The sequence below is a fragment of the Ambystoma mexicanum genome, chromosome 4p, assembly GCF_040938575.1.
Source record: "Ambystoma mexicanum isolate Mex_15411 chromosome 4p, UKY_AmexF1_1, whole genome shotgun sequence".
Taxonomy (NCBI): Eukaryota; Metazoa; Chordata; class Amphibia; order Caudata; family Ambystomatidae; genus Ambystoma; species Ambystoma mexicanum.
The window spans coordinates 1,253,340,266-1,253,351,749 of record NC_090927.1 but is presented as its reverse complement, the minus strand read 5'-3'; the positions used below and the strand labels follow the sequence as shown (position 1 = coordinate 1,253,351,749).

The 11,484-nt window shown below is 49.4% G+C and overlaps 1 protein-coding gene across 1 annotated transcript in view; it reads left to right on the top strand.

The window, feature by feature from the left end:
* The first annotated feature begins 542 nt into the window (after nt 1-542).
* PSEN2 (presenilin 2) overlaps nt 543-11,484 on the top strand; it is a 609,714-nt gene continuing 598,772 nt past the window's right edge. Inside the window, exon 1 of the mRNA XM_069606926.1 lies at nt 543-634. The gene's annotated coding sequence lies outside the window, so the exon portion shown is untranslated. The remainder of the gene's footprint in view (nt 635-11,484) is intronic.

The following is an 11,484-nucleotide window of genomic DNA, read 5'->3' as shown; positions in this document are numbered from 1 at the left end:
CCCAATGCACTGCGCAGTAAAGTTAGGCACAATGTTCAAATCAGAACCCCTCACCTTGTAAAGGCAGTAAAGCTACAGAAAGCATGCCATTTGCCCTGAAATTCCCTCTGCGTGCGCGGCACGGCCATAAACCACTTCACTTTTGGGGGTGGAAGGGAGCAGGCACGGCCATAAACCACTGCAGTTTGGGGGTGGCAGGGAGCCAGGGATAATACTTACCAGCCAAGAAGACACACAAAGATCCACTGTTGCTGCAGCCAAAATCAAAATAGGAAAAAAAAAACACCAGCACTTAAACATACCTGGCACTTCGACACATTTCCGAGATGCATAAGCGCCTTATAAATACACAATACAAAAGAAATATCTGACGTGTACGACACGGAGTCCTCCTTCATGATTCTCTCCTCCTAAGCACTTGGACGTCCTACATTGAAACGTCACGACGACCAAATTAGAACTACGAGAATTACGTCATGGCACATTAAAGGCATTTTAGAAATTGTCGGCAAACTTTTAAACAATCACACAATACTATCGGGTCTCATGAGGACTTTAAATTTGTGTTTCAATTGATAATGGCAGCAACATAAGGAAGTCCATTTACGAAACGCTCATTTTCAGTGAGCATTAGGTGAGTGCATGTGATCCAGCTCATGTATTGAATTTTATATGCATTTCTTTTAGCATCCATTAGCTTTAATCGTTCTCACCCCTCTGTTATATTGATAAGCGGAGTAATTTTGGAACCTCTGGAAATGCAGGTTGAAGTGAGAGGCTGGAGCTGTAATTTGTTGTACTGTACTTATCACACGTTGAAATTAAACATTGTATGTACTTGACTTTCTAAACATCTTGTTCTGAAATTACACAGGGCAGCCTATTGTTGTTGGTATCGTAGACACAGTAGCTGCTCCGAAGCTCATTTACGGTGCAGTTCGGGCTCTGGAATGCTCGCAGACGCAGGTACTGCTGTGGAGCCACACAGACCATGCTCTGGTTGGTGTAAGGGACTACATCTATAATAATACCTGCGCCGGCTAATGATTCCAGGCGTGTATTTTCTCCAGTTCCACTGCGTAATCTGAAAGTAATGATTCCCCAGAGCTAATGGCCAACGATCCGGTACTTTCTCTGGGTCTAATGGCCCTTCTGTGTATAATAACTGCAGGTATAGTGTCTGTTCTAGCTCTAATGGCTGCAGACACAGAAACAACACCCCGATGAATATCGGCAGACACCACCCTGTCTAGCGCTTATGGTAAAGCCCCATCACGTCCTCTAGCTGAAGCGAATGAGTGCAGACATAATACCTGCTCATCAACTACATCTCACAATACCTGTCCTGGTGCAAATAATTACAGACACAATACCGGTTCTGGGATACCGATTCCAGACACAGTACTTGCTAATGCGTTACATATGACAGACTACCTGCCCAGGCGGTTATAACTACAGCCACAATACCTGCTCTGTACAGTACAGTACGTACTCCGGGGCTAACGATTCCAGTCACAGTGTCTGCTCTGGAGCTAATGGTATTTAACACAATACCTGCTTATGAGTAAATCTGGGGTTAATGACCTCAGAAACAATGAAAACCGCATGCACCCTTTTCTTCTCATGTGTCCTTTCTCATTCCTAATTCCCCTCTGACACCTCGAACCACACTCTCGGAAATGAAGGTACAGTGTAAATAATGTTGAGTGAAATAATGCGTGTGGGTGTGGGTGTGCTTGTGCTGGGACAGAGAGCTGATGCACTTTAATTTTATTGGCATTTTCAACAGAAAGAACACACGTAACCCACCTCCCTTCTCACCCCCACCCCCACTCATGAGTCCATAAACTATGTAGATGGCTCCCGGACCCACGTTTCTGTGAGTGACCAGCTCCCTCACCAGCTGTTGTATGGGCCCTTGCACCGTTTGAGAACCCCCCACCCACTACACTCCTCGCCTCCCCAAGAAACTTCAGTCATATCTCCTCCCAGCTTCATGTGAAGGCACCCTCTCCAAGTGGAGCGAGTACTCACACCAGGCCCAGCAATCTCTTTTTCCTCAGCATCATGCAGCCCACGAGTCGCGCTCCAGGTGATGCGGGACAATGTCCTAGTCTGGGAAAAACCTTTGGCGATTCCCCTTGAATCGAATACGTCACCCACTCCAGTGCCACAAAGTTTCTAATTTTACTAACCCAATTGTGTTCTTTGGGGGCAGCTTTTTGTTTCCATTTGTGTGCCACCACAAGCGTTGCCGCCACTATAAGGATGACGTATGTCTTTCTTTGAGCTTTCGAGAGTACATTTTCCAGAAACCCCAGCCATTCCCAGGATAGCCATCCCTAAATTGTCTGGCATCTCACTCCCGAAAATACTTTCATTGCTGTACTGATCATGTCCCAATAAGACTGTATGACTGGGCATTCCCACCAGATATGCTTCCAAGTTCCAGGTTCCCCACATCCCCCACCAGCACAGCGCTAACACAGTTGGTTAGAATTTATGTAGTGTTTCTGGGGTGAGATGCCATTGGACCATTATCTTTTTTACCCCACATCTTCTGAATCTGGATGGCCTGCGTGAGCTTGGGGATATCTGCCCCACTGAAGTTTCCCACTGCTCCATATAGTGCCATGCCTGGCTCCTTGCCCCTTCTGCTATAATCCCATATAACACTCCTACCAAATGCTTGTCCAAACTGTTCAAAGGGTGTGAGATCCCTGGTGGCTGCTGACCTGGCCATTGGGTTCGTAAGCCAGTGCCTCAGTTGAGAGTAGCGAAACCTCTTTCCCCCCCCCCATCTAGCCCAAAGTCCCGCATGTAATTGGTTATTTATAACACGCTTAATACCCAAATGTTTCTAAGCGTGAATCCGGGAATTGAAACTGTGTTGCTCCACGTCGCCTTGCTTCCAAGACAAGCGCGTTGCCCCTCAGGGCTATCCCCCTGAGATCAGCTTGCACTGGGCAACGGATTTAATGTCCTGACCCGAGAATATGCCACATAGTTTGCGGCACCCTGCCACCTCCCACCCATTGAAGGCACCCATTTCCATACCCAGGTTGTACTGGGGATTCCTAAACAGTGACGTCAGCGGGGAGGCGAAGGTGGTCAAGTTCACCCTCTGCACCAGCTCATCCCATGAGTCCCCCACTAGGCCCCCTATCCTGATACGGTACGTGTTTGCAGGTCTAGCCCCTTTGGGTCAGAACAACACCTCATCCATAGGTGAGCCCACCACGTCTTTGTACATCCAGAACTAGACCTTCCTGCCATCGCCCCTGAACCAATCCCGGATCACTCTGATTTGAGCCGCAAGCAAATGGAGGCGGAAGATTGGTGCTCACTGCCCTCCCTTGCTTCTGGGAGACATTAGCATCTGCATAGCTACCCTGGGTCTCTTGTGGTTCCAAATAAATGATCCCACATGTTTTTGAAGGGTCCTGAAGAAACCATGGGGAACGGCAAAATAACCATTTTAAGGGCATTCCCCATCCAGGATATTCATAAGGGCGCCCATTTTGCTAGCAGCCGGTGCAGCTTTTCCTCTAAAGGCAGGCAGTTAGCACGGTAAAGAGCACCCAGCGAACCAATAATCTCAACCCCCAAATATCTAATGCCGGTTTATGCCTATCGATAGGGTACTATACTCAATTCCTGAACCTTTTCTGGGGGAAAGTGGGGCGGTCATGTGACTTGTGGCATTTATTTTTTACCCTGCCACCTCCCCAAAGAGAAGTTCCTGTGAGATCCCTGGAAATTAGTTTTCTGGTTCTGTGATCAAGAGGAGCATGTCATCAGAAAACGCTGCAACTCTGTGCTCCTCACCCCCAAAGGGAATCCCCCCTAATATCCGGGGAGGCCCTAATGCTGGATGACATAGAAGATCGGGGAGAGCGGGCAACCCTGCTTAGTGCCTCGTGACACCGTGATCCTCTGGGAAAGTTGCCTGTTGATTGCAAGGTGCAAGGAGGAAGTTCCGTAGTTAGCTCTTACCATTTGAAAGGAATTTAGAACTGAATCCCATAACCTTCATGGTATGGAAGAGGAATGGCCATTCGACCCAGACGTTAGTATAGGTGCAGGGGTTCTAGATGTATTTACTTTTTCAATCAGATGACGGACCCACCGAATGTTATGTGTGGTCTGCCTAGCCTAATAAATCCCGACTGGTCGGGATGAATCAGTTTGGGGAGGAGCTTATCCAGGCGTGACGCCAGAATCTTGGTGTAGATCTTTGTGTCTAGATTAATAAGGGCAATCTGCTGGTACGACCCAACCGCATAGTGACATCCTTAACCGGCTTTGGGAGCAGCACAACCTTGGCTTCTTCCATTGTCGGGGTGATGCGCCTTGCCCCCCGCCCCCGAAAGAGCTGGACTAAGCCCAGTGTCTGTGCCTCTCTAAAGGTTTTTGTAAAAACAGGCTGGAAAGCTGTCCGGGCCTGAGGCCTTTCCTGATGGCAAAGCAGCTATTGCCGCCCTTTCTTCTTCGGGAGTAATGTCTCCCTCAAGTTCTTCCCATTCTTGAGGAGTGATCTTAGGGAGACTGCATCAGGACAAGTATTCCCTTTGGGCTCCATCCTCAGGGGAACCTGATGTGTACAGGGATGAATAATGTACAGTGAAGACCGAAATTGTGACAGGTAGAGCAGTGCTTTCTTGCCCCTCTGCCTTTATTTTAAGTATTGTCCTCTACACTTCTTTTTCCCAATTAACCTCGCATACAGGCGATCCGCCTTATTGGTTTTGATGTAATACATCTGTTGGAGGTAGAGCAATGAACGCTCTGCAGCTCTAGTCTGCAAAACATCTAATTTCCCCCCTAATCAGCCGATATTCCCGTTGCAGCATACTCCCCACGTTATTTGCCATTTGGGTCATTCTTTGTAAGTTTAGCTTCCTATTCCCCCTGTAAGAGACCTAGTTGTTTGTCCCTTTGGCACCATCGCGATGAGCTCCCCCCTCAATGTAACCTTTAACTCGCCCCACACCACCTGGTTGTGTGTACACCCTCTGTTGCGTTAAATGCAAAGTAATCTAAGATTCATTCTTGATGTCCTCACATAGGACTCTATCCTTAAGGATGTGGCTAGGGAACTTCCACTGCTATTGGCCTGGTTAGCTCTGCCCCATATTTAGGGTAATTGTTATGGGTGCATGGTCTGACATGGCGATCACTCCTAGCTCTATCTCCACAACCCTACCCAATAGTGACCTCGAAATCCAGGAGTAATCTATCCTTGAAGGATCTATGAACGTGGGAATAAAATGGTAGCCCACCCCTACGACTCCCCCCACTCCCAGTTCCTGCCAGCCATCTACCAACGCCAATTGGGCCATGTGTTAGTTCAAGCAGGTAGATGGTGTCACCTGGTTGTGGAACACCCTTGCACTTCTGTCTTCTCTTGGGTCCCACGCCAGATTAGTCACCTACAAATATTATCTTCCCTTTGGTAAAAAGTCTCCACTTTGGTCAGTGTCGCCCGCAAGAACCCATCTTGCCCTGTATTGGGGACTTAGATTGCTGCCACTGTATATGTCCCCAACTCCCATTGGAAAGAGGCTACCGGATACCTTACCTTATCTACCCTGTGTCCCCCTCAGCAGCTATGACCTTGAATCCTGTGATGTGGTCCCGAATAGCGAGTAACACCCCCCCTCGTCTTCCCTGGGGCATTTGATTGTAACAGATGGCGATACCCCTTGATTTGCACCTTATGCCTGTATCGCCTCCAAACGTCTATCTCTTGGAGGGCTACAATTCCTGCAACTTCCCCCGCCCCAAGAACTGTTCCACCTTCCTTCTCTGAACTGGGGAATTAAGCCCCCTGATGAGTAGGGTGGTCACCCGAAGCACTTTCCTCTCTCCCATGATTGTCTTGCCGTGCAGCTCGCACTAATGATGAGTGGCTGCCGTTGGATCCCCCTGAATCTCCCACTTCTTCAACCTCCCACCCCCCACTGGGCAGGCTCAACTAGCCTCTAGCTCACCCCGACCCATCATCTCTGGAATTGACCTCTTGTAACAACCCAGAGTAAACCTCTGTGGGTCCCCTATACCCATGTAGATAAACCAAGACATTCAGTACCACCCACCTCAGCCCCTGTACCTTTCTCCTAACTACCTCCTCCAGGCAGGCTACATCATTCCTTCCTGTAACCGCCTTTTCTCTGTGTGGCGCTCCTGTGTCGATGGGCGTGTGGTTAACTACCACTCTGGCCCCCTCGTCGGGGCGGTTAAACCGGTGCCCTTGGGCCCTGTTTATTTTAGCCCCTTGTCGAAAAGCTTTGTCCACTCACATTTACCTCTTGAGCGGTTCTCTCGCCGGTCTTTGTTCTTGTCTTGGTGACCCTTCAGTACACTCGTACCTTCCTCGCAGGTGGTGACCCGATGCTGTTTCCCTTCCAATCGGAACAGTAGTCCAAAGGGAAATTTATAGCATTTGTCCACTCACATTAGGGCTCGCACCACCGGGCCCATCATCCTACGCTTCACCAGGATGGTCTGGGCTAGGTCCTGGAATAGTAGAAGTTCCAAGCCGTTGTAGCTGATTGATTTGGCACTCCTAGCAGCCACCAGCACATTCTCCTTCTGCCCATACTCGGCACCAATACATCTCTGGATCTGGCCCCTGGCTCTCCCCTCTTTGGCCCCACTCTGCGTATGCGGTCCAGCTCTATCCCGACAAGTCTTCCACCTCCAGCAGGTCTGCGAACACTTGCTGCTTCACTATGCGTAGATCCTTGTACGCCACTGCCTCAGCAAAGCCCTTGATTCTGAAGTTAGATCTTTTCAAGGTCTTTGCTCTGGGTCTCGAAGTTCTGCATGACCCTTGCTAATTGTTCTACCAGCTCGTCGATCTTCCTTGTGTCCTCTGCAACCTCTTGTATGGCGCTCTCCGCTGCATCGATCCGCTCCTCTAGTTTCGTTATGTCCCCCTTCACCCTCTTGCAACAATTGACTGATCTCTGGCCAGCCTCTGCCTGCTTGCACCCTTTCCTTGGGCCAGGATGCACGGTGACCTGTGGTGGTTCAGGGGGTGGAGTGGAGCCCCTCTGGGTCGGCGCCTTCCTGCCACCTGTCTTTTTCTGTGCAGCCCATCCCGGGCCTCTTGGCCGCTCCGGGTGCTCTTCTCCGCTGCACAGCTCTCAGCAGTGGGCTCAGTCCCGCCTCGATCTTCCCGCTGGTGCTCGCTAGCAGTGGAGCCCCCGCTCCATTAATCCAGCCCCAGTGGGCCTCAAATATCGCAGACCGCTCCTCCCTGATGGGCTCCTCTGCCTTCCACCGCCAGACAGCGGCTGCTTTCTGCCACCCCGCATCATGCCCAACTGCTAGTGAATGTTGTTCACTATCTTGTCCCCAAAATCCTGAAAGCAAAGGACCTCCTGGGTAGCCACTTAATCTTTTGCGGTGCCCCCAAATCCTCTCCTGCCCTGGGCCCCTGATCTCCCCCAGCTGGAACCTCGCTGTCTCTACACCATAGTCTCTGCCGATTGCCCTGCTGTGGTTTCTTCTGATGGACGGAGCCCTTCTCCCTCCTCTTCTCCCTGATATTGTGTTGCATTTTGCACACACCTTCTGGCTACTTTTTCGGGGTGGTGTAACCTCCTCCCTTTGCCTCTTTATGGGTCTGCCCTTGACTGTGCGGGGGTGGGGGGGTTGGAACTCCCCTCTAACTGCACAGGTGAGCCACTGTTTGTCCTCCTCCTCTGGTTTCAAATGAAATGACCCTCCTCCTGGCCTTGGCGCCAGGATCACTCTGCCCTGAGCCCGACCAAATGGCCTCTCCCTTATTCTTCCTTGCCCACCACGGATGTAGATGGAGTCTTTATCCCTCTATTCGGCCTTAGCATTGGCCCAGGGAGGCCAGGGCCCCTCCGGCCACTGTCTCCTATGCATGGTGCGCCTCTTTCTCCCTTATCTCCTTGCTGTGCTTCTGGGTGGGGGTGCGCTGGCCAAGTCACTATATGCAACTCCAAAATCCCAAATTTATCTCAAATGGGCCTCCAGCCGCCCCGGCTCTAACACCACAGGGCCTCCCCTGGTCTTCTCTGCAAAGTGCTGGCTTTAAAGTTTGGACAGGGGCCCTCCCGTTGCGCTCCCCCACTCCTCACTGTCACCCTGGTCAGAGCTGGTGATCACTGCCTGCTGATCTCTGGCCAGCCTCTGCCTGCTTGCACCCTTTCCTTGGGCCAGGGTGCACAGTGACCTGTGGTGGTTCAGGGGGTGGAGTGGAGCCCCTCTGGGTCGGCGCCTTCCTGCCACCTGTCTTTTTCTGTTTAGCCCATCCCGGGCCTCTTGGCCGCTCCGGGTGCTCTTCTCCGCTGCACAGCTCTCAGCAGTGGGCTCAGTCCCGCCTCGATCTTCCCGCTGGTGCTCGCTAGCAGTGGAGCCCCCGCTCCATTAATCCAGCCCCAGTGGGCCTCAAATATCGCAGGCAGCTCCTCCCTAATGGGCTCCTCTGCCTTCCACCGTCCGACAGCGGCTGCTTTCTGCCACCCCGCCTCTCAGCCTCACTGGATCCTCTGCCGCCCGGGTCTCCCCGAGTGGTTCTTCTTGCTTGCGGTCTGCAAGCATGTACCTCAGCTTGGCATGCACCGGTCACGGGCGCAGTGCCCCCACACCTCAGACACTGCAGAGACGAAGGCTGCACACCAGCCTCTGCCTAAATCCCCCAGTGATCCGGGCTGCTGCACTACACCACTGCAGCATTCATCGATAAATCCCTGCCTGTTGAAGGCTTTTAATCTATCTTTATTGTCTTTGGCCCCAGAGGGTGAGAGCTCCACGCTCACGCTGAACTTCCCCCTCGCCGGCCATCTTGGAATCCCAATCACGATGCACTTTTTTTTTCCCATATAACTTTTTATTAGCATTTTCACAAATTCTCCAAACATTGTAACCACCCTCCAACTCGCCGAGAGTCCGACCATCGATGTAAGAGTTTCTTTTTAGATTCCATTGAGTCATAACCTATCCACCAGGCCTAGCAGTCTCATCCTCCTCGGGCATCAGTTCCCCCTGGCCCCTTTTTTTTTTTTTTTTTTTTTTTAAACCCCATGCTCTGTGACCAGTCTCCCCGAAAACCTTGATGATCGCCTTGCAAAGAATAAGTACCCCATTCCAGTAGAGCAAAATTCCAAACTTTTCCTATCCATTCATGTTCAGTTGGAGAGTATTTTGATTTCCATTTTTCCGCCACCCCCAGAGCCCCTGCCATCATCAGGATCACATATGTTGCGACCTGCTCTTGAGGATAGCTCTTGCAATTGTCCCCTAGGCACAGTATAGACAGACCTCTATTGCCTCTTACTTTAGACTCAATGCCTCTCCTAGCCAATATTCCTGGATATACCTTCCAATCTTCCTCGATATTAGTGCATTCCCACCAAATGTGGTTCCACGTCCCCACCATTCCACATTGTCTCCAACAAAGATTAGACATTGAGGGGTACAATTTGTGTATTTTCTCTGGAGTTAAATGCTATTGTAGCATACTCTGTACCCATATCTCTTGAATTTGTAGGGAGTGATCTTGTTAACTTGGGTATGTTAGCCCACAACTGCTGCAATTCTCTTGCTCCTATCCCTTGGCTGGTGACCCCCTCCCTAGTCATGTATTTCCTTTCCCCTGGTTCCTCCCCTTGTTTGAGTGCATAAATTGCCCCCAGTAAATGTTTATCTCCAGAATCGGATAGATATTTCTTGAAGGGGGTTAGTCTGCACGTTGCTGCCCCTTTGATAGAAGTCTGCATGACCCAATGCCTTATCTGGAAATATTGGTATCCCTCCAACTCTTCCAAACCAAAATCTTCCTTGCATTGGGAGAATGGTTTAATATCTGTTCCCCTGTTCCCCCCCGCCATGCCACAAAGACCCTTTCCCCATGGCCTGGGGTAAAACTTGGATTGTCAAAGATTGGGGTGAATGGTGACAGAAATGTAGTAATTTGGTCCTGCCTTATCGAATAAACCCAGGAGTCACCTCCCATCAGTCAGTACCTTACTGTAATATATCTTTTTTGGTCTGTCTCCCTTCAGTTTCCACAATAACTCCTCAATATTTTCCCCTATTACTGCCCTATCCATTGCACTCCATATCTTTTCCCGATCGTTTTTAACCAGTCCCACAATACCCTTATTTGTGCTGCCATTAAATATATTTTCAGGTCCGGTTCTCCCATCCCTCTCCTATTTCTTGGCATCATCACCTTTCTAGATATCCTTGTTTTTAAAATTATTCTAGATAAATCTCCCAGTGTGTGTTTTGGACCTCCCGAAAAAAGGAGGTTGGGACTTGGATAGGGATAGAGAGTCATGAAAAAATACTGCAATTGTGGAATAATGACCATCTTTAATACATGAATTCTGCCCATTCATGTTATCATTAAGAGTCCCCAGTACACCCGCTTATTTCCAATTGCTTCTAGCAAGGGCGCATAGTTGTTTTAATTAGCTTTATACCTAGATAGGTTATGTACTTCTCAACCCATTTATAAGGAAGTCTGCCCATAGTATTGTGAAGTTCAGAATTTCAATTATTTGGGGATTTATTTTTAACCTTGCTACCATCCCGAAGCATTTAGTTTCTCCCTCCATTGATCTCGGGGAGCCCTTCGGGTCCTTCAAGGTCAATAGCATAAGGTCTGCAAATGTGGCTACCTTATGAAACCTTCCCCAAATGTTATCCCCTCAATCTCGCCATTGCTTCCAAAGTGCCTCCAAATAAATGGCGTAAAGGAAGGGGGCAAACGTAAAGCAAGGGGACACCCCTCCTTCGTACCCCTTTGGACCTTTAAAGGGCTCGGGTAAGTGACCATTTATTGCTAACCTTAGAGACTGGTTCTGGTAGTTGGCCTTAATCCTTGTTAGGAATTTCTCACCAAATCCCATTTGCTTCATTGTTATGAACAAGAACCACCACTCAACCTTATCAAAGGCCTTTTCCGCGTCCAAGGCTAGGAAAATCGCTGTTTTTGTTGACTTTTTCTATGAGGTGGGCTATCCTCCTTGTGTTATCAATGGTCTGCCTGCCCCTGATAAACCCTGACTGATCTGGGCTAATTATGCTTGGAAGAATTTGATCCAGGCCATTTGCCAGGACACTTGTAAAGATCTTCGCATCCACATTATTTAGAGGTATTGGCCTGTAAGAGCCGCATTCCGTCGGGTCTTTGCCTTCTTTTGGGAGGAGGACTACCTTTTGCCTCTTTAATGGCTGCTGTTACTCTTCCCTTATCTACCATTTCATTGAATAGTGGGACAAAATATGGAATCAATGTTTCCCTGAACGTTTTATAAAATTCGGTGTTAAAACCATTCGGACCAGGCGACCTGTTGTTGGGCAGGGCCATAATGACCCTCTGCATCTCCTCTGATTTAATGTCTACTTCTAGTGCTTCTCTTTCCTGGACTGTTATTGGAGACATGTCCCTTGCTTTATGTAGTCCTGTTGACTCAGTTCTGTAGGATTTGCTGAGCT